Here is a 5789-nt window from a genome sequence, read left to right as displayed (position 1 = left end):
AAATGGCCAACATTAGATTATTTATTATACACAGAATAGGAGACATAAACAGAGACAAGAAACATCACAGTCGTGCAGGAGACTCATTAACACTCCTGCCTGAACACAACTCAGTGACATGGACAATCCCAGCCATACCCACGTGGCTCCAGAGACAGAATCACCCAGACTTTAGAATCTGAACATAAAGGTACACACACTCTCAGAGATAATGGACACTTACAGACCTCCCCAACACACAAACACAGCCCAGACCCTCTGCACCCTTTCCCATTTTCATTTTCTTCTTCGACTTACCACCATTCGATATACTTTATAGTTTGATTACATTTCCTTGTTTTTCCCTCAGAATTTCAGCTCCAAGATGACAGGGATATTCCCTCTGTTCTGATCACAGCTAAACAGACAGCACCCAGTACAAAGCCTGTTACATATGAGGAAATACATTCTCATTGAAAGGCTGGGTACACATACACACACACACACACACACACACACACACACACACACACACAGAGTTTTTCCCATTTGTCTGAACTCACTCATGGGGTCACATCCACTTGATCTGCCCAGAGTGAAGGGTTACTGTCCCCATTCCAAATAATACAGGTTGTCATTGTGAGTGGTGGGGAATTCCCAAAAGATCCTTTGACTGACATGCTGGGGCAGAGGCGTCTCATTGCATAACTCTCACTGCGCACAAAACCCGGTCTGCACCCACCCCAGCCCCAGTCTCTGTAACAACCTGTAGGGAGGCGGTAGTTACCGGGCTATTATCTAAAAATGCTAACATTTTTCATATCTAAACTGTCAGAAGTTGTGTTTGCTTACAGGAAGTGAAAAGGATTCCCTACCACAAAAGGAAGAGTGCCGAACGCAAAGACCAAGGTGCCAAGCACAAAAACCAAGATGGCAATGGGGCATCGTGTGCAAAAAGCACCAAGTGCAGCAGAATAACTAAACATGCCTAAAAAAGAATTCAGTCACTCCTCTCCTCAGCCTATAAATACAGAACGCTCCTTCCAGCCCAGGAGGTGCCCTTAGAACACGAGCTCACTTTTCTCCATTCCTTGATCAAAGAATAAAGTTTCTCTCTGCTTTACCAAACTCAGTCTCATTTTATTGGCTGGAATGGCACTGGACAAAAGGACCTTAGTTTTGTTCCCCCACCCGAAAGGGTCAGTAACAGTGGTGTCATCACCCCCTAGGGTAACTGGAGCCTGAGACTGCCCGGGTCAGGGGCACTACCCGCTTCCGGCGCTCGCGGTGATTTAGGTTCCCATCAGGAGAGGGGCCCTCACTCCTTGACATCCCTGGTTCCTTTGCTTCTCAAGGGGAGTTCGGCCAGGAGAGCGTCGGCCCCGCCCCCACTTTAGCCCCTCCCCCTTCTGTCACGCTCTCTGCAGCGGTCCCTCGGCCTCCATCATCTCTGCTGCACTTTTCTCCAGTGTTTGCATCCCCACCCTGTCGTCCCCAGGTCAGCTCCCACCGTTCGCCCTGCAACCTTCACCATCTACCGTCACAGTTTCCAGCACACCTGCCACAATCTGCCAAGGGAAAGTGAAGGTCTCTTAAGCTTGGATATCGCCTCTTCCCGGGACAGGCAACTTCCGGCACAAACGAGCCTCCCGGAAGCTGATAGCTAGGAGTGGGAGCAGGATTTGAGGGTCTCCTCAGCATTTCCTTTCCCACGCTGACCTGGCCTGCATACTCTCCGGCTCTTCCAAGAACTGTGGTCTCAGCGTCTGCCACGCAGGAAGCTGCACCTGCTCACGTCAACAAATTCAGAACTCCCACGTGTCTGCGCGGCACCAACCTGGTGCGTCTGGGTCGCGTGCCAGGAGTAACCGGAAAAGCGGGGTGCTGGAGTCTGAGGAGGCTTTGACTCTAAGCTGTACTTCTCCCAAGGACTTGGGATCCACGGGGCGTTTCCCGGCCAGCGCGGGAGCATGTGAGGCAGGGAGGGTCGAGGAGTCTTGTCGGGCGGGAGACCCTGCTCGCTGCGCCATTTGTCGTGCGGGGTCTCTGCTCCCGCTCCCCACACAAGAACGCAGGATATGGTGAGGCCAACAAGGAACACCCACGGAGCCATAGGTAGGGGAGTCATACCACTATGGTCTCACTGGAGGCTGGGCCCACCGGACGCGCGACCTGCCGTCCGCCTTTTCACCAGCTGACCGACCGACGACTCTCCTCCACTCTCCTCGACTCTGTTCCTCTACTCTCTTCCATTCTGCTCGGCTCCTCGGCAGTCCTCAGCTCTCCTCCGTAGCCGCAGCAGTTATACCAGCGGCCAATTGGCTAACCGGCCACAGCCCACGGCCAATCAGCCACAGCCAACGGCCATTCACCACCCGAGCCAGTACCCCTTCACGTGAGGCCGAGAGCCTCTAAACTACTCTCTGGGGCTCTGTCCCCCACAAGTCTACACCTGGAACTGCTGGGGAGTTTGGAAATGAGGACATTGACGGCGCATGTGCAACCCGGTCCTCCGCAAAGGTAGGAAGCGGAGGCCGGGATGGAGATAGTGGGAAGGTGGGCGGGCATGGGTGCGAATGCACACTGCTGTGGGCGCAATGTTCTCCCTCACAAATTGCATGTGTTATGTGTTGCAACTGTGACAGATGCGAAGTCAAGTTTGTCTAGCGGGGAAATAGGGTGCGGAGTTCATTTGGTAGCCTGTTGCCCTGGAAGAATGTGAGTCACTGTGTCCCACTTCTTCCAGAGTCTTTGATCACTGCCATGTGGAATTTCTGCACAGAAATGACTGCTAGAAGAGCTCAAGGTGTGGATCCCTAGTGAAGTTTTGAAGAAATAAAGATCAGGACTGGGTTTGACCTTGAGATGTCAGGTAGCCTGGACTGAGTTGCAAGTGGTTCCAGAACAGGACCTGGTGGGAATGCCCAAGTACTAGGAAACACCACCACCCCCACTTCTTTCCAGGAGAAGCCCCTGTGGAACTCTCTGGAATTCCTTTGAAATATCAAACCACAGCATTGCCAGAGTTTTGGCCCAAGGAAGTTGGTGACACATTGACAGACACACACAGATGGTTCCCTCTCACTTCTCTCAGGTAATGTGGTGAGGGCAAGTGTGACTGTGGAGAGTGTTTACTAGCTTCAGATGGGGTTCCAACAAACGCCTGATGGGTCACAAGTCTTTGGGAGGTGGAAAATACTGTTATTGCACATCTAAAAATCGAGGTTTGGGTAGGTTTAAATTTCCTCTTAGTTCATAAGAGATTTTTGTTTTCTACTAATTCGTTTAAAAATAGAAAAATTCGGGTTGGACGGATGGCTCAGTTGGTTAGAGTGCAAGCTCTTAACAACAAGGTTCCCGTTCAATTCCCGCATGGTATGGTGGGCTGCGCCCCCTGCAACTAAAGATTGAAAATAGCAACTGGACTTGGAGCTGAGCTGCGCCCTCCACAACTAGACTGAAGGACAATGACTTGGAGCTGATGGGCCCTGGAGAAACATACTGTTCACCAAAATTCCCTAATAAAAATTTAAAACGAGAAATTACTGTTAAATATTTTTAAAAATAAAATAAAATAAATAAAAAGAAAAATAGTAAAATTTCCAATTAAAAGTGTAGTTCCATGGATTTTCATAAATGCATACAGGCACCACCATAATCAGGATAAAAACACTACTTCACCCCAAGAAAACAACTTCCTAGTGCCCATGTGTAGACAAATTTTCCCTCCACTCTTACCTCCTAGTTCTCTATACCTCTGCTTTTTCTAGAATGTCATATAAATGTAGACTTTTGAGTACTATGTTTGAAATTTGATGTTACATTTTGAAAACTGTGTAATTATACTTGTTCTCCAGAGTTGTTTTGAGATTTAAACACTTTGACAGTGCCTAGTACAGGTGATGGCCACATTAGGCCTTCATCATGGTGTGCATAAGTTTCAGCAGAACTCAGCTCCTGTGCTTAACTTTTGTCATTTGTAAAATGGGAAGGATGTTGAGGGGTGACCAAATAAGGTAATCATGGTTATGAAATGACACTAATCTCTGCAGTGCTATGAAAGCAAGAGTGAACATGGAAAAAGACAAAGACTAGCCTTCATTTGTCCTTTAATTAAACACAAAGCTGTTGCATTTTTCTCTTTCTTAACATGTAGTGGAAGTGTAGGCATATGGAAACAATACCTGTGAAAAACTAAATGGGCATTTTGGGCTTTGTGGAATATTAAAACAAAAGTCTGCCCATTCTCCTCCTATAAAGGGGCGTTATAAATTTCCTTATTGGAGGATGTCTAATAAATTGGGAGATCACTCAAAATGATACCCCATTTGCAGCTTATTTCAATCATTCACCTTTGCCATTTATAGCTCTTCTTGCTTCTATCAGAAAATCATAGTGGACTCTCAAAGATATCACTCTGTTCACAAGGGAAGACTCACAAGGGATTAAAATTGTGCAAGTAACCACAAAGCTTCCTCAGACTGTGAAAAACTCTGATTTTCTGCAGAACAAATTTTGTCAGGAGCACCTGACAAATGCCAAATGTATAAGGCAATTTCAAATTCTTTCACAAGGATGTTAAACACAAACAGCCACACACCATGGTTCAAATTAATTTGAAGCCTCTGGTCCCAGATACCAATGTCCAATCTCATAAACATATATGTCATGCACTAAAAAATTTAACCATTGCAAAAATGAGGCTGAACTATATCTTCATTTTTATGGGAAATAGTATGAATGGAGGATTGTTTCTGTACCACTGTCCACTATTTACTAACACCTTTGAAAAGTTCCAGAAATAGTGTTTAAGACATATTAGTGTGAATATATATGAGTTAATGATCATAAACTCACTCATTGAAGCCCCTTCCTTCATCCTGCCTTCCCTGTCAGCCCCCTTGTCATGGTTTATATTTCACTTCATTCTGCTTTCATACTATCCAATAAATTTTTTTTTTTTTTTTTTTTAAAGATTTTATTGGGGGAAGGGGAACAGGACTTTATTGGGGAGCAATGGTCAAATTGTTGTCCTTTCAGTCTTAGTTGTGGAGGGTTCTGTTCAGCTTCAAGTTGTTGTTCTTTGAGTCTTAGTTGTGGAGGGCGCAGCTCAGCTCCAGGTCCAGTTGCCGTTGCTAGTTGCAGGGGGCACAGCCCACCATCCCTTGCGGGAGTCGAACCGGCAACCTTGTGGTTGAGAGGACAGGCTCCAACCAACTGAGCCATTCGGGAGCTCAGCGGCAGCTCAGCTCAAGGTGCCATGTTCAATTTTAGTTGCAGGGGGCGCTGCCCACCATCCCTTGCGGGACTCGAGGAATTGAACTGGCAACCTTGTGGTTGAGAGCCCGCGCTCCAACCAACAACTGAGCCATCCGGGAGGCAGCTCAGCTCAAGGTGCCGTGTTCAATCTTAGTTGCAGGGGGCAGAGCCCACCATCCCTTGCGGGACTCGAGGAATTGAACTGGCAACCTTGTGGTTGAGAGCCCACTGGCCCATGTGGGAATCGAACCGGCAGCCTTCGGAGTTAGGAGCACGGAGCTCTAACCGCTTGAGCCACCGGGCCGGCCCCCCAATAAATTTTTAAATGTTTTTCATCAGGATGTTTTTATATCCTTTGCTAGACTTATTTAGTACTTAAATTGATTTAAAAAAATTAAGTTTTTACAATTTTGAATGTTATATTAATAACATTATAACAATATAAGAAATAAAATTTACTAGAAAAATGCCTAAACTTGTATGCACCTGGTAATATTGACTGAGAATGTATAATGCTTAAATTCACTAAATTACAAAGTTGATTTGACAAC

General features: G+C 46.5%; 1 long non-coding RNA gene across 2 annotated transcripts; it reads left to right on the top strand.

The window, feature by feature from the left end:
- The first annotated feature begins 442 nt into the window (after positions 1 to 442).
- Positions 443 to 5717, top strand: LOC109454011 (uncharacterized). Of its 2 annotated transcripts, none has more exons than XR_012497999.1 (4): positions 443 to 2094; positions 2337 to 2499; positions 2726 to 3073; positions 3386 to 5717. It is a non-coding gene; the product is annotated as an uncharacterized LOC109454011 (long non-coding RNA). The 2 variants fall into 2 exon arrangements; XR_012497998.1 differs by having other exon boundaries at positions 458 to 2094; positions 2944 to 3073.
- Positions 5718 to 5789: the final 72 nt, after the last annotated feature.

The sequence above is a fragment of the Rhinolophus sinicus genome, linkage group LG07 (genome assembly GCF_036562045.2).
Source record: "Rhinolophus sinicus isolate RSC01 linkage group LG07, ASM3656204v1, whole genome shotgun sequence".
In the NCBI taxonomy this organism is placed as follows: Eukaryota; Metazoa; Chordata; class Mammalia; order Chiroptera; family Rhinolophidae; genus Rhinolophus; species Rhinolophus sinicus.
Note: the sequence above shows the minus strand (reverse complement) of the source record. Positions and strands in the feature narration are given on the sequence as shown.